Genomic DNA, 22,032 nt, shown 5'->3' on the forward strand with positions numbered 1-22,032 from the left:
CAAGGAGCAAAAAACGAAAATGCAAAAACGGAAAACCCCCCGGTCCTTAAGGGGTTAATAGAACATGTTTTAGAACAGCATAATGGAGATCCCACTAGTCTAAATTTCCTGGGAATAGAAAGGGTTAACTATAAGGAGGGAGTAGATCGCTATAGAGCCCTTTTACAACGAGAAGCCAGGTTAATCCTGGAGTTGAATGCCCAGGGAAATCTGGGGCTAAATGACCGTTTAGATCTTAGTGTGTTTTTGTAATCCTGTGTAGCACTCCATATAATTAGTTGTTATGGATTCACTGTTTATGTTTTTAACTGTTTTATCTTGCATAGCCCGCCCCCTCCCCCCCTCTTGTGACGTCACGCAAGGTGAAGATATTTACCTGTGTGAAGATCCAGAGACGGGTTAGTCTGAAGAAACGCCCGGAGGGGCGTGAAACAATTGTCACTCAGTGTTACATCCACCGCTCCGGCGTCCCATGCCGCTGTCAGCAGACTGCCGCATCCACAATAAAGAAGCTGTGATCCACCATCCGAACGTGAGTGCCTCCTGATTTCTCTTTTTTTCTTCTGCTTTACATGAAAAATACGGAAGTATGTTCAGACAAAAACCAAGATTCATATATAGAAAAAATAGATCCATAGCTAATCATTTGATTAGGGCAGATATAACAGAGAAAAAGGAGACTAGACAATCATTTTTAAGAACACAGAAAGTAGGGACGTTCCCTTGTAGGTCATGCCAAAATTGTAACAGCATAATCAGGGGTGACAATGTAGTACATCCTTCTCGTGGGAATACCATTAAATTAAAAGGCTTCCATACATGTGATTTGAAACAGGTTATCTATATGTTAAAATGTCCATGTGGAATGACATACAGTTTGTGAAATGAAAATTAGGTTAAATGAACATAGAAGTTCCATCAGGTTGTTTAAAAAGAAAATAGAGAATGGAGATAATGTATCCGGAGATTATTATAATAGAGAGAAATATGGGGAGGCAAGTCTGGCTAGACATTTTGTCGAGAATGGACATCAGATAAGTGAGTTAAAATGGTTGATGTTGGAGGAAATAGAGGGTATTAATAGTGAACAGGTAAAGAAGAGACTAAATCAAAGAGAAGTCTTTTGGATACATTGTCTCGATTCTCTGGCACCAAAAGGGATTAATGAAAGCTGTAATTTTAATGTGTTCTTATGAATACTGTCTGATTAGAATCCTGGTTTTAATTATTTTATATTTTGTATATAGAAAAGAATTCTCGCGAGAAAACGTACCTGTATAAGTATATGGTGGTGGGTTCACAGGAACTATGTTGAGAAAGGGAGGAGACTCCTGAAACGTCCAGCAGCTCGCATGCCAGTGAGCCTTTCCCCACCCCCTCAGAATTAGCGTCCACATGGCCAGGAACATACCGTCCAACAAGCAACAAGTCTGGGATGGAGAGTTCTTAAGACACCAAGTGGATTTACCTCTGAGCAGTTCATTGAGCACCGGGTGATTATGTTCTGTATATCTCATTGCAAGTTTGTACATGGATAAATATTGAGATACAGAACTTTTTAAGTGCAATTCCCAGTTGTATGTCTGTTTCTATATATACGGTCTATTGCACTCAGGATACGGAGCCCTGGGATAGACATAGGGAAGCCACCCATTATGTGCACACCTCTGGTCTGATTGTATTGAAAAATTCAGTGCTATACCACACAGTATACACTTGCTGGTGTATGAAAGAAAAAAAAAATACGCTTAACAGTGCCCTCATCATTGCAAAGGGCGTACATACAACCAAATAGTGTACTATATACTACCTTTATTTCTGTCTCTGCGCTAAATTCAGTGCTATACCACACAGTATACACCTGCTGGTGTATGAAAAAAAAATGTTTTTTTTCTGCATAGAAATACGCTTAACAGTGTCCTCATTATTGCAAAGGATGTACATACAACCAAATAGTGTACTATATACTACCTTATTTTCTGTCTCTGTGCTAAATTCAGTGCTATACCAAACAGTATACACCTGCCGGTGTATGAAAGAAAAAAAAAATTTTTTTCTGCGCAGAAATACGCTGAACAGTCCCCTCATCATTGCAAAGGGCGTACATACAACCAAATAGTGTACTATATACCACCTTTTTTTCTGTCTCTGTGCTAAATTCAGTGCTATACCACACAGTATACACCTGCCGGTGTATGAAAGAAAAATAATATTTTTTTCTGCGTATAAATACGCTTAACAGTGCCCTCATCATTGCAAAGGGTGTACATACAACCAAATAGTGTACTTATATACTACCTTTTTTTCTGTCTCTGTGCTAAAATTCAGTGCTATACCACACAGTATACACCTGCTGGTGTATGAAAGAAAAAAAAAATGTTTCTGCGTATAAATACACTTAACAGTCCCCTCATCATTGCAAAGGGTGTACATACAACCAAATAGTGTACTATATACTACCTTTTTTTCTGTCTCCTTGCTAAATTCAGTGCTATACCACACAGTATACACCTGCTGGTGTATAAAACAAACAAAAAAAAAATTCTGCGAATAAATACGCTTAACAGTGTGCTCATCATTGCAAAGGGCATATATACAACAAAGTAGTGTACTATTTAGTACCGGTATTTCTGTCTCTGTGCTAAATTCAGTGCTATTCCACACATTAGTATACACCGGCTGGTGTATACAACAAAAAAGAGAGTTTTTTCTGCGTATAAATACGCTTAACAGTGCGCTCATCATTGCAAAGGGCATACATAGAACCAAGTAGTGTACTATTTACTACCTGTTATTCTGTCTCTGTGCTAAATTCAGTGCTATTCCACAAACAATTAAACAAAAAAAGCATTTTTTTTTCGTAGTGTACTATTAAGTACCTGTTATTCTGTCTAGGGCCTACATACTGTGAAAGGACAGCTGTAAGTAATCGCCTGCTGCTGTTCTATACAACTACTGTTTAAAGAGTAGTGTGCCGTATTGTAATACCCTCATAAATGCACTAAGTATGTCAGGCAGGGAAGTGCCAGGACATGCACAGAGAAGGGGCAGAGGCCTACATACGTCAGGCAGAGTTGGCAGCAGACTTGGGGAGAGTGGCAGCAGGAGTCGCAGCAATAGGCCTGAGCTCCTGTTAACACCCAGCGGTCGTGTCGTCGACCCATCTCTCCTCGTCAATTGGTTTGCACACTCATCCCCATCATCACAAGCGACATCTGACAACCCCAGTCAAGAGTCGGTGGGTTCCTCAGACACAACCTTCAGTTGGCATGGCCCGGGAGCCGTCCCTGTAATCCCATTGCCTTTGTCCTATGCTGTTCCCTCTCCCAAAGAAGTATCTCATGCTTTGGGTTCAGCTCCACTATTTAGTGAGGATGATGTAATAGAGGACAATCAGCAGCTACTGGGCAGCCAAGAATGTGAGGAGACATGTGGCGCTTGCTCCCCAAGGCGGCCAAGTAGTGATGCGGAGAGTGACGTGGGAGGCGGTTTGTTCAGGGTCCTGAAGCAAACACTGTTGTGGAACCTGAGGAGGACATCAGTGATGTGCACACATCTTTTGATGATGATGAAGCCGATCGCAATTGGGAGCTGGGTGCAGAGGCTGGGGCTTCATCATCATCAGGAGAAGAGATTTGCTGTTTGCCAATGAGGCAGCAAGGCAGTAGCACGGTTGGCAGTCAGTGTGGTGGTAGCAGTAGTGGAAATTCCGGAGGCAAACATGCCAGGGGTAGACCACCTGCTTCGCAGCAACCTACCATTCTGGGAGGTAGTGGAACAGGGGTTCCTGGAGACGGCGCCAATAGCAGTCAAATAGTGCGGACTGCGGGTGGGAAAATCAGCTACTCTGCGGTGTGGTTGTTCTTCAAAAAGAATCCGGAGGACCTTAGAGTAGCCACATGGCAAGGGTCCCAATGTGGGCACCACGGCCCTGCACCAACACATGATTCGCCACCATAAAGCGACTTGGGATAACTGTGGCTCCGATGTAGTGGTCCAGCCTGATGCATCACCCAGTGGCCATCCGCTCCCTCCGTCATCCAGCCAAGGCTCCACCACCTCAGCCGAAGGGAGCATTGTGTCAAACCATCCTTCTTGCGCTCCTGCTTCTTCCGCTTTTAGTCAGCCATTCCGCCAACAATCGATCGGCGAAGCCATGTCCAAGAGACAACAGTATGTGCCCACTCATCCAATGGCACAGAAGTTGAATGTGCTCCTGTCCAAGTTGCTGGTGTTGCCGTCCCTCCATTTCCAACTGGTGGACTCTGCAGCTTTCAGGGAATTGATTGCTTGTGCCGAGCCGGGGTGGAGAGTCCCAAGCTGTCATTTCTTTGCGAAGAAGGCAGTACCAGCCCTGCATAAGTTTGTACAAGAGAAGGTGGGCCAGTCCTTGAGCATGTCGGTGTGTTCAAAAGTGCACGGCAGCGCCGACGTGTGGAGCTGTAACTACGGTCAGGGACAATATATGTCTTTTATGGCCCACTGGGTAAATGTTGTTCCTTCACAGCCACAACAGCAACTTGAACAGGTCACATCGCTTCCTCCTCCACGCTCTCGCTTGCTTGCAGTTGGTCCTTTTACAGTGTGCGCCTCCTCCTCCTCTTCCTCCCTGTCCTAGGCCTCCACTGCACGTCCAAATCTCGGTGGCCCTTCATCGCACCATGTGTGTAGGGTACAGCGGTGTCAAGCCGTTCTTCACATGGTTTGCCTTGGCGAACGGAGTCACACAGGGGAGGAACTGCTAAAGTCCATTCGGACGAAATCCGAGTACGGCTTACTCCACAAAATCTGGAAATGGGAACCATGGTGACCGACAATGGGAAGAACATCGTGGCCACGCTGTGACAAGGAAGTGTGAACCATTCGCCCTGCATGGCACACGTGTTGAATCTGGTTGTCAAGAAGTTCATCAAGTCTTCACCCCATTTGCAAGACATCCTGACAATGGCAAGGAAACTGTGCATGCACTTCAGCCACTCGTACACCGCCAAGCACACTTTGCTTGAGCTGCAGTGTCAGAACAATATCCCACAACATTGTCTCATTTGTGACGTTGCCTCACGTTGGAATTCCACCCTCCATATGTTGGACAGACTATACGAACAAAGAAAAGCCATCACCAATTTTTTGATGATCCAAGCAGATAGGAGTACTCCCCTGTGCAACTTAAATGTGAACGAGTGGCAGCTCATACGTGACACCTGCCGTTTGCTGAGGCCCTTTGAGGAAGCCACATTTTTAGTTAGTCGCTCGAATTACGACATGAACAACGTAATTCCACTCCTACATTTACTCCAAAAAATTATTGAAAACATGGCTGGTCACGGCAATGGAGACATTGCGCCTACATCAGAAGGCTACATGAGTCCTGTGGGGGACGAACTGGAGGAGGAGGAGGATGATGAGGGGCAGAGCGGAGCACAGTTTACGGTGGATGAGATGGCCGGTGTTTCTAGGACAGGAGGAGGAGGAGCAGGAGCAGCCAGAGGAGCTGGAGGGTTATTATGAGAGAGGCGAGACAGAGGACCCAGACACACCGTGGCAGTATGCAGTGGAGATGGAGGCAGGTAGTCCCAGCGAGTCACTGGCACAAATGGCACGATGCATGCTCAGTTGCTTGCGTAGTGACCACCGAATTGTCAAAATTCGTCAGTGCGATGACTTCTGGATCTCCACCTTATTAGACCCTCGCTACCGTCCCAAAATTACACCCACTGAGAGGGAGTACAAACTGACCTACTACAGAGAGCTTCTACGTAGTGGGTCTGCCGATGTCTATCGGCCACATGGTCCATCCACTCGCAGGTCTGACTCGGGGGGCCCTCTGCGCTCACCTTCCACTGCCACGGTTGCTGGGGAGGGGAGGGGTGGCAGGAGCAGTACCGGCTCAATCAGCAGCAGCCTGAGTCTTCAGCCGCATAGTGAAGCTACTCATCAGCAGCAGGTGGACATGGAGCAGGACCTGAACCAGCAGGTGGTGGCATACCTCGACATGACCGACATGCCAACAACAGTTGAAGATCCGCTGGACTTCTGGGTGGCAAAAATCGATTTATGGCCGCAACTAGCGGAGTTTGCCCTGGAAAAGCTGTCCTGCCCGGCCAGAAGTGTGCCATCAGAGCGGGTGTTTAGTTCGGCCGGGGCCATAGTCACCCCAAGGCAAACTCGTCTGTCCACTAAAAATGTGGAGAGAGTGACGTTTGTCAAGATGAATCAGGGATGGATCAACCAGGATTTCCAGCCACCAATGACAGATGGGTCTGAGTAGATGGACCATGCTGATAAAGCAACATTTTTCCCAATTATGCTTGGTTATGAAACACTGTTGGGCAGACCAAGGCATTGTACGGCCCCCGGGCCACATACGGCCCTTTGATTGGCTCTGACCGGCCCGCACTGATTGGGGGACAACTATGCTGCCTAATCTGGGGGACATCTATGCTGCCTAATCTGGGGAACATCAATGCTCCTAATCTGGGGGACAACTATGCTCCTAATATGGGGGAAACTGATGCTTCTGGCCTTGGGCCTATAATTTTTTGAAGTTTAGCAGTAGCTAAATACATGCTTAATGCAAATGTAAACATTGATCTTTAAATGTAAGGTGTTATGAAAACCTCTTTGGTACTGCGAATGACTGCTCCAGACTCATTCTGTGTCTTTCAGGAACTACTTGCCTCCCTGGTGCCTCTGGCCTTGGGCCTTCAATTTTTGGATGTTTAGCAGTAGCTAAATACATGCTTAATGCAAATTTCAACAATAATCGTTAAATTCTCGGCGCTCTGCCAGGGCCTTCTCCTACCCCGCCGGGGCAGATCCTAGGAACTCACTAAACCATGCAATCGGTAGTAGCGACGGGCGTTCTGTCAGGTTCTGTCATTGTTCTGCTGTGCGACAGTAATTCTAAGAGTGATGCCGGTAATCTGCAAGCTATTCTGAATAACAATATTATTTCACCCAGCACACTCCATATGCATTTTAGGACACAGCAAAGTGTTCTATACCCCTATAGAGGCTGTATGTAGGCTAGAAATAGCCTTTTTTAATATTGATTCGCCGCGAACAAATTTGGATCGAAACAAACTTTTCGGAAAATTTAACGTATCGGCCGAATCGAATTTTTGAAAAGTTTGCTCATCTCTAGTTATGATCTTTGATTTCCAGCACAAGGCACTTTATTTTGTCATGCACCTTCATGCATTTATATATATATGAGATGCCGGTGTTTATGAACATTTTCCACCACTTAATCAGAATGAGGTGTGCCCCATGATTATTATCTTATTTCTGTAGGATGTGCGGCGATGCAGCATTTTTTGATGCCTTTTCCTCCTCTATCATATATGTATTTGGTTTTTAATGCATACCAATATAATTGTTTGGATTTTATTCATAGTTAATGACTCCATTGCATCTTTTTGGGTTTACCACTTGTGTGGGCTGTAGACTCCGTCTCATGCTACCACTAGAGTGAAAGCACCGTCGGCATTCAAAAATGACCAAAACATCAGCCAGGAAGCATATGAACTGAGAAGTGGTCTGTGGTCACCATCTGCTGAACCACTCCTTTATTGGGGGTGTCTTGCTCATTGCCTATAACTTCCACCTGTTGTCTGTTCCATTTGCACAACAGCATGTGAAATTGAATGTCAATCAGTGTTGCTTCCAGAGCGGACAGTGTGATTTCACAGAAGTGTGATTGACTTGGAGTTACAGTATATTGTGTTGTTTAAGTGTACCCTTTATTTTATTGAGTGGTGTATATAACATATATAAAAATATGAGGGGTTGTGTATTAGTACCACGAAACACTTTTAGATTGTGGACTTTTGAATATGCACTACTACTGCAATATATATGCCATCTTTGGAAAAGCTATTCATCTGTTGCCTGGACAGAATAGCAGTATCCCGTTCATGCACTTTCAATTAAATTGCCGGCCTTCGCTCCCAACACGTCACCCCACGAGGACCTTCTCCTGACTTCACACACCACTCAGCTGGAGCTCCGGTCTTGCAGATCAGAGTAAAAGTGTCTATTCTCCGCTAACCAAAATGGAGTGTGGCTGCGGTGCAGTTTAGACAGCCGTCCTCCCGCAGTCAGAGCTGACCTTATACACGATGTCCACAACATATTTGGTGAGATTATCAATAAGTACTTCTATATACCATTCGTTAGATGCGTATCTTGTGTCAGTGACTGTCAAGCATTTAGGCTGATAGCCACAGACTTTTAACCATCTCCTGCCACCAATGCTGGAGTAGTAGATGCTGGATTAACTGATATTCAAGGGGAACTTTCATCTACCATCTTGATCCAGCATATATATTTTATGGCTATAATATACATTATAATTGCAGTAGAAGAGTATATCTACAGTTTTTAGTTTGTTAGTATAAATAAATCTTATTCAACATTTAATAGATTTTATTATCATACTACAATCAAGCACCAATATCTTTGGTGAGCTCCTTGAGGTTTCGGATTTTTGTTTTGCTTATCTAATCTAAGTATAATATACACACTTAGCGCTTTTATGCTTTTTCCTGTTAAACTCATAGGGCCCAGTTATTGTTAAAGGCCATAAATACCTCCAGGCTGTGGCATTCTGCCACTAAATGGTCTCCTATTGCTGCTGCCAATTAAGCCTGTCAATCTGCCACTATATGGTCTACTCATGCTGCCGCAACTTTAAGCCTGTGTCATTCTGCCACTATATGGTCCACTCATGCTGCTGCCACCTCAAGCCTGTGTCATTATGCCACTATATGATCTACTCATGCTGCTGCCACCTCAAGCCTGTGCCATCTGCTGCCCTATAGTCTACTCATGCTGCTGCCACCTCAAGCCTGTGTTATTCTGCCACTATATGGTCTACTCATGCTGCTGCCACCTCAAGCCTGTGTCCTTCTGCCACTATATGGTCTACTCATGCTGCTGCCACCTCAAGTCTGTGTCATTCTGGTGCCCTATGGTCTACTCATGCTGCTGCCACCTCAATCCTGTGTCATTCTTCCACTATATGGTCTACTCATGCTGTTGCCACCTCAAGCCTGTGTCATTCTGCCACTATATTGTCTACTCATGCTGCTGCCACCTCAAGCTTGTGTCATTCTGCTGCCCTATGGTCTACTCATGCTGCTGCCACCTCACGCCTGTGTTATTCTGCCACTATATGGTCTACTCATGCTGCTGCAACCGCCAGGCTGAGTCATTGTGCAACTATATGGTCTCCTAATGTGATGCCACCTCAAGCCTGTGTCATTATGCCACTATATGTCTACTCATGCTGCTGCCACCTCAAGCCTGTGTCATTCTGCCACTATACGGTCTACTCATGCTGCTGCCACCTCCAGGCTGAGTCATTCTTCCACTATATGGTCTACTCATGCTACTGCCACCTCCAGGCTAAGTCATTCTGCCACTATATTGTCTACTCATGCTGCTGCCACCTCAAGCCTGTGTCACTATTGTAACCATTCATCTGCAATTAATAGAAGTAAATTGCACCGATTCATCTGCAATTGAGAAAGGGTGGTGTGTCACCCAAAACACATCTTGCTTAGGATTATTTTAAAATATAAATAGTACAATTTTAATACTTTATAGTTATTAAACACTTAGTTGAAACAATAAGTGATCTGCTGAATACAATTACTCTTAAAGGGGGCCCAACTTCTGAGTTTGCTACTTACACGTGTATGTGCTTTCCATGTAAGCAAAACCTTCCTTCAACAAGGACTTGGACTGGAACTATTTTTTCAGTCTGTGGCATGAGACTGTATTACCTGTCCCATGCCATGAAATAATCAATGTAGATCACACTAATAAGTTCAGAAAAAGCTGACTATGGCCACAAGGGACTATGGATTTGCAAGGCAATTTTCATTTCCATAAGTGACTGCTGGTGAGCGGCATAATGGTGGGCAAGCTGTGGCAGGTAATAGATTTTTTAAAGTCCAAAGAATCACAGTATGATAGATATCTATCAGTCCCTTTGGTGCACCTTGATGCCAGGTTTAATGTGTGCTCTCCAAATGTGGAGAAAGGACCAGTTAGAAATGATTGTTCTACTGTTGTAAATGTACAATAAACTTTGATTGTTTGAATTGTTCCTCTTATATGACAAATGCAAGCAAAATAAGACTGCATTAAGATCAAAATTGGGTACTACAGTTAAAGATTGCATTCTAAGGCAATACTTAAAGTTCTATTTTCTAGCCATTTTAACAATCCAGCTTGCATTATGAACATTTCCATACATAGTTCATGCTGTGTAAAGAATGTATTGAGTCCTACATGGGCAACAGTGCAAATAATGAGACCAAATCTAATTTCACAACTTGGAATGAATAAAGTAAGTTCAGTCTTGTGCTCACAACCCCTTACTTTCTATTGATTTCAGCTCTTCATCACAAAAGGTTTTGCAACAAAATAACTTGTTGTGCTTATTCAATAGACATAGTAGAAGTGGATTTTTATACTTTCCATAAAGTCCCAAGTGGATAATAGTTGTTTAGTTTTTTACATTCTCTTAAAGGGGTTATCCACCATAAGATGATTTTAGTATGTACCTGGCAGGCAGTAATGGACATGCTTAGGAATTATCTGTGCTTGTCTTGGGGCTAAATGGCTATGTCATGATATTACCATAACACTGTGGCTAGCTTTTTGTGAACTTGTATTTCCTGTTTGACTTTTTTTTTACTACAAACCCCACAATTCCATTTACCTCCCTCCCACACATCAGCCACCCCACCCATTGAAACATAAATGAGCTGCATCCATTCAAAAGACCTGTGGTTTTCAATCAGGATACCTACAGCTGTTGCATTAGCTGCAGGTTGATCTCTCTCCCACCAAGCGATCGCTCCACCCATTGAAGCAGACAGGCTCCCTATCATCAGCTGACTAGTGTGTCAGGTCTTGGCCGCATTGCAATCTGGAAAAAATCTGAGACAACAGTCATTTTGTATGCTGGTAAAAATAAATATTGGGGAGAAAATCACAGAAGAATTGTGAGAAAACCGTCACACACAGGTAAAGACACTATATTATGAACTAAACTAACTTTACAGCCCTTGTAGCATAGTCAAATAAAAAAAAATTCCTGGAATACCCCTTTAACCCCTTAAGGACTGGAGCCCTTTTTCACCTTAAGGACTCGGCCATTTTTTGCAATTCTGACCACTGTCATTTTAAACATTAATAACTCTGGAATGCTTTTAGTTATCATTCTGATTCTGAGATTGTTTTTTCGTGACATATTCTACTTTAACATAGTGGTAACATTTTGTGGTAACTTGCATCCTTTCTTGGTGAAAAATCCCAAAATTTGATGAAAAATTTGAACATTTTGCATTTTTCTAACTTTGAAGCTCTCTGCTTGTAAGGAAAATGGATATTCAAAATAATTTTTTTTTATTCACATTTCCAATATGTCTACTTTATGTTTGCATCATAAAATGTACGTGTTTTTACTTTTGGAAGACACCAGAGGGCTTCAAAGTTCAGCAGCAATTTTTCAATTTTTCAATTTTTCACAATATATTGAAACTCGTTTTTTTTTAAGGGACCAGTTCAGTTTGAAATGGATTTGAAGGGTCTTCATATTAGAAATACCCCACAAATTACCCCATTATAAAAACTGCACCCCTTAAAGTATTCAAAATGACATTCAGTCAGCGTTTTAACCCTTTAGATGTTTCACAGGAATAGCAGCAAAGTGAATGAGAAAATTCACAATCTTCATTTTTTACACTCGCATGTTCTTGTAGACCCAATTTTTAAATTTTTGCAAGGGGTAAAAATGGGAAAATTTTTACTTGTATTTGAAACCCAATATTTCTCGAGTAAGCACATACGTCATATGTCTATGTTAACTGTTCGGCGGGCGCAGTAGAGGGCTCAGAAGGGAAGGAGCGACAAATGGTTTTTGGGGGGCATGTCACCTTTAGGAAGCCCCTATGGTACCAGAACAGCAAAAAAAAACAACACATGGCATACCATTTTGGAAACTAGCCCCCTCGGGGAACATAACAAGGGGTAAAGTGAACCTTAATACCCCACAGGTGATTCACGACTTTTGCATATGTAAAAAGAAAAAAAAATTCCTAAAATGCTTGGTTTCCCAAAAGTTTTACAATTTTAAAAAGGGTAATAGCAGAAAATACCCCCCAAAATTTGAAGACCAATTTCTTCCGATTCAGAAAACACCCCATATGGGGGTGAAACGTGCTTTTCTGGCGCACTACAGGTCTCAGAAGAGAAGGAGTCACATTTGGCTTTTTGAAAGCAAATTTTGCTCTGGGGGCATGCCGCATTTAGGAAGCCCCTATGGTGCCAGAAGAGCAAAAAAAGAACCACATGGCATACTATTTTGGAAACTAGACCCCTCGGGGAATGTAACAAGGGGTAAAGTGAACCTTAATACCCAACAGGGGTTTTGCGACTTTTGCATATGTAAAAAAAATTTTTTTTTTCCTAAAATGCTTGTTTTCCCCCCAAAAATTACATTTTTAAAAAGGGTAATAGCAGAAAATACCCCCCAAAATTTGAAGCCCAATTTCTCAGGATTCAGAAAACACCCCATATGGGGGTGAAAAGTGCTCTGCTGGCGCACTACAGGTCTCAGAAGAGAAGGAGTCACATTTGGCTTTTTGAAAGCAAATTTTGCTCTGGGGGAATGCCGCATTTAGGTAGCCCCTATGGTGCTTGAACAGCAAGAAAAAACCCACATGGCATACTATTTTGGAAACTAGACCCCTCGGGGAATGAAACAAGGGGTTAAGTAAACCTTAATACCCCACAGGTGTTTCACGACTTTTGCATATGTAAAAAAAAAATAAAAAAAATTTTACCAAAAAAATGCTTGTTTTCCCCAAAAAATTACATTTTTAAAAAGGGTAAAAGCAGAAAATACCCCCCAAAATTTGTAACACAATTTCTCCCGAGTACGGCGATGCCCCATATGTGACCCTAAACTGTTGCCTTGAAATACGACAGGGCTTTAAAGTGAGAGCGCCATGCGCATTTGAGGGGTATTCTACGCCAGTGATTCCCAAACAGGGTGCCTCCAGCTGTTGTATAACTCCCAGCATGCCTGGACAGTCAGTGGCTGTCTGGTAATACTGGGAGTAGTTGTTTTGCAACAGCTGGAGGCTCCGTTTTGGAAACAGTGGCGTACCAGACGTTTTTCATTTTTATTGGGGAGGGGGGCTGTGTAGGGGCATGTGTATATGTAGTGTTTTTTACTTTTTATTTTATTTTGTGTTAGTGTAGTGTAGTGTTTTTAGGGTACAGTCGTACAGGCGGGGGTTCACAGTAGTTTCTTGCTGGCAGTTTGAGCTGCGGCAGAAAATTTGCCGCAGCTCAAACTTGCAGCCAGATACTTACTGTAAACCTCCGCTCATGTGAGTGTACCCTGTACGTTCACATTGGGGGGAGAAACATCCAGCTGTTGCAAAACTACAACTCCCAGCATGTACGGTCTATCAGTGCATGCTGGGGGTTGTAGTTTTGCAACAGCTGAAAGCACACTGGTTGTGAAACACCGAGTTTGGTAACAAACTCAGTGTTTTGCAACCAGTGTGCCTTCAGCTGTTGCAAAAGCTACAACCCCCAGCATGTACGGACAGCGGAAGGGCATGCTGGGTCTTGTAGTTATGCAACAGCTGGAGGCAAACTACTTTGGCTGGGGATGCTGGGGATTGTAGTTATGCAACAGCTGGAGACACACTGGTTTGCTACTTAACTCAGTGTTTCACAACCAGTGTGCCTTTAGCTGTTGCAAAACTACAACTCTCAGCAGTCACCGACAGCCAACGGGCATGCTGGGAGTTGTAGTTATGCAACCAGCAGATGCACCACTACAACTCCCAGCATGCACTTTAGCTGATTGTGCAAGCTAGGAGTTGTAGTTATACAACAGCTGAAGGTACACTTTTCCATAGAAAAAATGTGCCTCCAGCTGTTGCAAAACTATAAGTCCCAGCATGCCCATAAGGGAATGCTTGGAGTTGTGGTGGTATGCCTCCTGCTGTTGCATAACTACAGCTCCCAGCATGCCGTTTTTGCATGGGAGCTGTTGCTAAGCAACAGCAGGAGGCTGTCACTCACCTCCTACTGCTGCTCCGGGCACAGGTCAGTCCCGCCGCTGCCGCCGCTCCTGGGGCCCCGATCCCGACATTGACGCCGGGGATCGGGGTCCCCAGCTCCCTGGGTCTTCTTCCCGCACCCGCTCACGTGCTCCGGAAGAGGGGCGGAACAAGTTGCGGGCGTGACACCCGCAGCAGGTGCCCTGATTGGTCGGCCGGTAAACCGGCCGACAAATCAGGGCGATCGTAAGGTGGCACCAGTGCCACCTCACCCCTGCTGGCTATGGCTGTTCAGGGCCGTCAGAGACTAGAGACCCGATTGACCCGGAATCTGCTGCAGATCGCTGGACTGAATTGTCCAGCGACCTGCGGCCATCGTCGACACGGGGGGGTCATCATGACCCCCCTGGGCGATATGCCGCGATGCCTGCTGAACGATTTCAGCAGGCATCCGGCACCGGCTCCCCTCCAGCTAGCGGTGGGGGGCCGGGATTTGACAGGACGTACTCAAACGTCCTGAGTCCTTAAGGACTCGGAAAAGGGGCCGTTTGAGTACGTCCTGCGCCCTTAAGGGGTTAAGGCCACAAAGAAGACAAAAATCTTCAACATTTGAATGTGTATGATAATGTGTATAATCTTGCATCATTTTTAGAATAAGTTATCTGAATACAAACATTATTTGCATGTCTTAAATATTTCTTAAGAAAGAACATACTTATTCTAATTGCTTTTAAAGTCTCTGCCCAGTCAGGAGCCAATGAATGGGAATGATTACCTGCTATGTACTTTACTCCTATTCTGACTGCTTGTTTCTTATCTCCATTAGTGCAGAGCTATGATCTGTGATTACAGTTTATCTAAATTGCCCACCGGATGTCTATGGTTGTGTCATCACTGCAGCTTTACATCCTCAGATAGACTACTTTCATAAAACACATACTCATTCTAAAGTATAAATGACAAAATCACAAGTAGGAAAAAGATGAGGATCATATAATTTCATCACAAACATTAAAGGGGTATTCCGCCCCTAGACATCTTCCTTTGGATAGGGGTAAGATGTCTCATTGTGGGGGGTCCGGATACTGCAAAGGGGATAACATTTCTAGGGGCAGAGTACCCTTTAAGACAAATAAGCTCTATTAAGATCAGTAGTTACCGATTAAGAAATGTAGACTAAGGCATTGAAAAAAGTTATCACCTATCCACAAGAGAAAGGAGTTTCCTGGGGGAGAAAAGAGACCTCTCTTCAGTTAAAACTAATGGAACAGAGAGCCATTGACTCCCTGTCCTATCACTTTGTCTTGTAGGCAGCCAGCCTGCAGCCTACAAATGGTTAGGACAGTTAGTGATGCCAGTTGGTCATTTCACTGCACTGCATTAGGGTGATTTTGCAGGGAGAAGACCAGCCCACTTATCATGATAAATCTGGGGAGAGGTGAGTCCAACCTTTTCTTTATTTTTTTTTTAAATTATAATTTTATGTGTGTGTGTCTGGGGGGGGGGGGGGGTTACTACAGATGGAGGCACAAAAAGGGAGCCTGACTACAGAAAATCTGAGTCTAATTAAAGATAGAAGCATAAAAGGGACCTATCTACGCATATGGGTACAAAGTAGGGTATAACTACAGACAAATACATAAGGAGGAGTCCTAACTATAGATAGGGGCACAAAGAGGAGGCCTAAATATAGATGGATGAATGGATGATGGATAGCACTACGGCTCAAGTCCCGATGCACGTAGATGCAAGATATCACAGGTAAAAGGAATTCCCGGCACACGGTAATCGTTTTCTCTTGCTTTATTGAAGTTTACAGCTTAGCGTCTGAACGCGTTACGGCTCCACGAGAGCCTTTCTCAACAGTTGATTACATCAAACGGAAATGACATCTTATAGCATGACAGAAAGTAGGCGTACATCACTTGTAACATGATCAGTTAGATAACTGCTTAACAAATGGTTAACTCAAATATAACTAACATAAAAATCACATGTATCTGTGCAAACAATCTTATGTTATCTCTTTGTTTAGGTTTTCTTAAGATAAGTTTTTTCTTAAGGTAAATTGTTGAAACCATCCTTTGTTGAATCTGGAAACGGAAAATAATTTGTCAAAAAAAAAAAAAAAGTCAAATAAGATGCAAAATTTCATAGTCTTCCGTTGTGAGGTTTCCCCAATGTATAAAAGTAATTATAAAAGGACATTTTAGGGCATAAATGACATTGGATGAAACACATGTAAAATGTCCTTTAATTTTGAAAGGTGTCCCCCTATGCGGATGAAAGATCTGATCTCCCTTAATGACACTGGAGCAGTGAGTACAACGTTGGCACGGGAAGGTACCATTTTTGCGGGCAGCTAAGAATTTTTGATGTGTAATTTTGTGATATTACCTATATCGGCATGGACTAATTTACTTCTAATGTTGGGAGCTTTTTTATTGCAACAGATGGGCATGTGAATAAATTCTTTATTCTGTGGGTAAGCTACTCTGAGAAGCGGCGGCGCTATAAAAAAAAGTTACTTCTCCATAGAGAAGCATATTGGATACATATCCTCGACACATTGTCCCCTAGAGGTCTCAATCTCTGAAAGACTATGACATTTTGCATCTTATTTAACATTTTTTTTAATAAGAATTTTTTTTTACCGTTTCCAGATTCAACAAAGGATGGTTTGAACAATTTACCTTAAGAAAAAAACTTATCTTAAGAAAACCCGAACAAAGAGATAAGATAAGATTATTTGCACATATACATGTGATTTTTGTGTTAGTTATATTTGAGTTAACCATCTGTTTAGCAGTTATCTAACCAATCATGTTACAAGTGATGTACGCCTACTTTCTGTGATGCTATAAGATGCAATTTCCGTTTGATGTAATCAGCTGTTGAGAAAGGCTCAGGTGGAGCCGCAACGCGTGCAGACACTAAGCTGTAAACTTCAATAAAGCAAGAGAAAACGATTACCGTGTGTCGGGAATTCCTTTTACCTAAATATAGATGGAGGCACAAGCAGAGGGCCTAAATACACAGTAGGTGTACAAGGTGGAGGACTTACTACATTGTGTGGGGGCATAAAGAGGTTACTTAACTACAGATTGTGGGGTCACATAGAAAGGGCATAACTACAGTGTGGGGTCCCAAAAAAGGGGCTTAACTTCAGTGTTTAGGGAGGAAGAAAGGGATAACTATAGTGCGTGGACACAAGAGAAACCCACATACAGTGTGAAGGCACAAAGAGGGGCTAAAATGATACTATAATACTGTTCTGACAGACAGTAACTCCTTCTCCTGGGGGACTCACTGGGCACCACCACTCAAAATATTTAAAAACAATATAACATGGTAATATACCAGATAATAGTTAAAGGAAATCTGTCATCAGTGTCACCTGCACTAATCTGTCGGCTCGGCCTTGAAACATGTCATACCAATAAATAAACATCGGAAAGTACCTTTCAACTATTATCCGGTCTATGACCTTGTATGAATTTTTTAAAATAATTTGAATAGTGGCGCACAGTGAATCCCCGGGGAGGAGGAGACACTGTCTGTATTTTTGCGTGTCTGAGTGGCCATAGGGGAAGGAGCAGTAGCCAGTGATATACCATCTAGATCTTTATTCGAGTTGTGCAGAGTTCTGGTGAGTCGGACCTGACATCAGCTACACCTGTGCTGAATATTGAGAATGATTCACACAGGGGAGCACTTGTCTTTTTGCCTCTTTTATAATACTTCTTGGGGCATTACTACCATATGGGGTACAATAGATGTTAATTTTATGTTGATGGGGATATGGTGTTAGAGGAGGGTGGTACTGGAAAAAGGTTTCAAAGTATTTGATAAAATCTGCAGTGACAAGTCATGGCTGGAAGAATTCACAATGGCAGTCTAAGCCGGCTTAACCAGTCAAATCAGAGAAGATGCCACATGTCAGTCACTTGATGTACAGTTAGGTCCATAAATATTGGGACATCGACACAATTCTAATTTTTGGCTCTATACACCATCACAATGGATTTGAAATGAAACAAACAAGATGTGCTTTAACTCCAGACTGCCAGCTTCAATTTGAGGGTATCTACATCCAAATCAGGTAAACGGTATAGGAATTTCAACAGATTGCATATGTGCATCCCACTTGCTAAGGGACCAAAAGTAATGGGACAATTGGCTTCTCAGCTGTTCCATGTCCAGGTGTGTGTTATTCCCTCACTATCCCAATTACAATGAGCAGATAAAAAGTCCAGAGTTCATTTCAAGTGTGCTATTTGCATTTGGAATATGTTGCTGTCAACTCTCAAGATGAGATCTAAAGAGCTGTCACTATCAGTGATGCAAGCCATCATTAGGCTGAAAAAACAAAACAAACCCATCAGAGAGATTTAGGCGTGGTCAAAACAACTGTTTAGAACATTCTTAAAAAGAAGGGACGCACAGGTGAGCTCAGCAACACCAAAAGACCCGGAGTGGGTGATTGGAGTCCCCTGTGGTAAATTCAGGTGATTGGACAGGATTTGGAAAGACACAGTCCTGTCTATATAAGGTCTCACAGCTGACAATGCATATCAGAGCAAACATGAATAGGAAAGAACTGCCTGTAGAGCTCAGAGACATTATTATGTGGAGTCACAGATCTAGAGAAGGGTCTAAAAATGTCTGCTGCACTAAAAGTTCCTAAGAGCACAGTGGCCTCAGTGGCCCCTCAGTGGTCCAGCCAAAACCTAATTAAACATCTCTGGAGAGTCCTAAAAATGGCTGTCTACTGATGGTCCCTATGGAACCTGACAGAGCATAAGATCTGCAGAATGGTAGAAAATCCCCAAATCCTAGTGTTTAAACCCTGTGGCATCATGCCCAAAATGACTAGAAGCTTTAATTGCTGACAAAGGTGCTTCAACTAAGTACTAAGTAAAGGGTTTGTTTTGGTTTTTCCTTGTCAATAAATTAGCTAAGATTTCTAACATTCTGTTTTCACTTTGTCATTATGGTGTATTGAGTATAATGCAGAATAATGCAGAATAAGCCACAGCAAAGCAGGATAGGCAACAGCCATTAACATTAAATAGGTTTTATCAGACAGTGTGGTCTTAACATGTGGTCCATCTATACAAGTGTTTCCCAAACAGTCTGCCTCCAGATGTTGCAAAACTACAATTCCCAGCATGCCTGGACAGCCTTTGGCAGCCTTTGGCTGTCCAGGCATTCTGAGAGTTGTAGTTTTGCAACACCTGGAGGCACCCTGGTTGGGATACACTGCTCTATACACACAAACACCAAAGCATATAGACCATAGCATATTATACTACATATAATCACACATATCATGTGTGATTGTCTGTAATAAAAAAGCCCTAACAAGATATGTAATTATTGAAGGCAAGCCTAGTGATACCAATGATGCAACATACCAAATAATTCAAGATCCCCAGTCTTAGGCTGCATTCACACCGCATTTTTGCAAAACAGTTCCCATATCAGGATTTTGATGAAAAACGGATTCCCCAAAACCGGACTAAACTGTATCAAAACGTGTGTACAAATGTTAACCCGTATACGGTTGAAAACAGTATATGGTTTGAAAAATTATGTCTGGTTGCATCCGTTTTTTAAGAAAAAAAAACGCATACTTTTTAAACTTTTCACTCCATTGCCAATAAAGTTTCACTTGTTTGATTGAAATTTCAAGAAAAAACTTTGTAAAGTCAAAATCCGTATAGTGCAAACCGGATGGAACTGTACACACATACCGTTCTCTATGGTTCCCTTTGACACCCATGTTAAAAAAAAGTATATGGTTTCTATACGGTTTTTCACCCGAACCAAAAACCATGGTAGGCTACAGTTTTGAGTATGAGGAAAAAAACAGACAAAATCGTACAAGACGCAAAACGGATACAACCGGATGAATCGTTTGGCACACGGTTTTCAATGGAGAATCAATGAATATGGTTTTCAATATGGTTCCATACAGTTTTCAAATTGAAAATGTATCCGGGAACTGTATTGCAAAAACGTGGTGTGAATGCACCCTTAGATAGTAAGGATACTTGCGGAAGAGCCATTTAGAGTTGCAGTCTGGTCATAGTTAATCCCTGTGAACTGTATGTCAATTGTATTGGAAAGAATAGACATTACTTTACTCCTTGGAGATGTGTCTGCAACAAGAGGGTAATGTTCTCTCCCTTGTGCAGAGTAAAAGGGGCATGTTACCAAATCCGGAATTGCTTCTCTTGTTCCTTTCCCCTATGCCATACTATAGTGTTGTTGATGATAATTGTGGCTTTGCTAAATCTAATTGATATGTAAATCAATGGAATTAACGGTATCTATACTCTTGTTTTACATAAAACAATAACACACCCTAGTATTTATGTTTTAAGTTTACCAAAATACATATTGTTTTCGATATCTGTGATTTTATCAGATTAATCCAAATTCATTTTTGTTACACCCTGTGCAATGGTAAACATCCAGGAAGAAGTAGAACAAAAAAGAATGACACTCTGATTCACCTGCATTAAATCTTTTTGTCTAATGAATCCTTAATAACTTGTTACAATACCTCCTTTTATTTTTATTTCTCTTTATTGCATGTCCTCAGAGTCTCAGTAGAAGCAAATGATTTAATGTAAGAAGATTAAAGCACAAATTCACCCCAGAAAACAGACAAAATACACAACAGGATATAAATGTTTGTACACAGATAAAGTTTAATTTCTTTTCTTTCCAATGATACACTAATGTACAACACATTTTATTTTAATTGACTTTGCTTTTAATATTGTTCACTGTAAGAGATGCATGTTTTATTTTTGTATTAGCAGATTTTTAACACATATTAAAAAAGCAAAACAAATGAAACTATAATAAAAACAACATAAGATAAGTATTAAAAAGTGATAGTAGATACAAGATGCTTAAAATGGTTTTGACTAGTGTTAAACAAACCATAACCTGTAGAACCTGGTTTTGGTCAGAAGTTTGGTCAGATTATTGGCCCATTCGGGTGAAGCTGGTAACATGGCTCCAACACCATGTGAGTATGGGAGAAGGGATGAGAAACAAATGGTGTTTATGTTATTTTATCATAGCTACAAGAAGTAGGGACACAAATATTGTTCCAGGGTAGCCAATAAGGGCTTTCATACAGCTCCCAGCCAATCAGCAGGCAGTATAGGGGTGTATCAGAGGCACCGGAAAAGCCTAAGCATGCAGCCTTTTTAGGGAGAGGAGCTAACAAGAGAACATTTCTGTTAGGGACAGTGTGTGTGATTGGAGGCCAGAAAAGCAGTGGTGCACTTACCAAAGCATTACAGAAGCTGCATTGTGTTGGGCTTGTGGGCAGTCTTTGACTTGTCAGCTTAAAGGGAGTAGAAGACTGAGGGACAATCACACTTGGTGTATGTTCAGTTTAGCTACAGTCCTACTACAATACATAAAAAGCACTATAGCAGTTGCATTGAGCTGGGCTTATATGCTGATTATTTGTGTGGCAAAATAAAGGGGAAAAGGTGTGCATACAATGGATTTGTGTCACATTTGCACATAGTTGTTAAAGTGCAAATTCACGTGCTGCTGTTTGCTTGTTTGTGAAAAATATGCTCATCGCTTGTTGAGATCCCCTCTTAAACACTTAGACCAGAAAATAGAAGGTTATACCTCCAATCCCTTTAAAATCTTCAAAGATCCTTAATGCTCAAAGAAGCATTTTAGCATATCAAAGCTAAAACCCATATTACATTTAAACTCTGCAATCATATATTAGTGAACTTTGCAATGGATGGACTATTCCTACATTCCCGGCTCACAGCTCTTCTTACTATGTCATTTTAACAAGCTAAATTTCTGAGGGATTCCCTCAGGTCTCTTGCTTATTCTGGAATCACTTTTAGGGTATGTTCACACATACGCAGATTTGATGTGCAGG

At 42.2% G+C, this 22,032-nt stretch overlaps 1 long non-coding RNA gene across 1 annotated transcript; it reads right to left on the reverse strand.

Annotated features, from left to right (window-relative positions):
• Positions 1-379: 379 nt before the first annotated feature.
• On the reverse strand, positions 380-15,414 carry LOC130306692 (uncharacterized). The gene is made up of 4 exons (XR_008856023.1): positions 15,298-15,414; positions 14,872-15,041; positions 10,824-10,953; positions 380-566 (listed from the first exon to the last, which is right to left on the reverse strand). It is a non-coding gene; the product is annotated as an uncharacterized LOC130306692 (long non-coding RNA).
• Between the last annotated feature and the right edge of the window lie 6,618 nt (positions 15,415-22,032).

This window comes from Hyla sarda, chromosome 1, assembly GCF_029499605.1.
Source record: "Hyla sarda isolate aHylSar1 chromosome 1, aHylSar1.hap1, whole genome shotgun sequence".
Lineage (NCBI taxonomy): Eukaryota > Metazoa > Chordata > Amphibia > Anura > Hylidae > Hyla > Hyla sarda.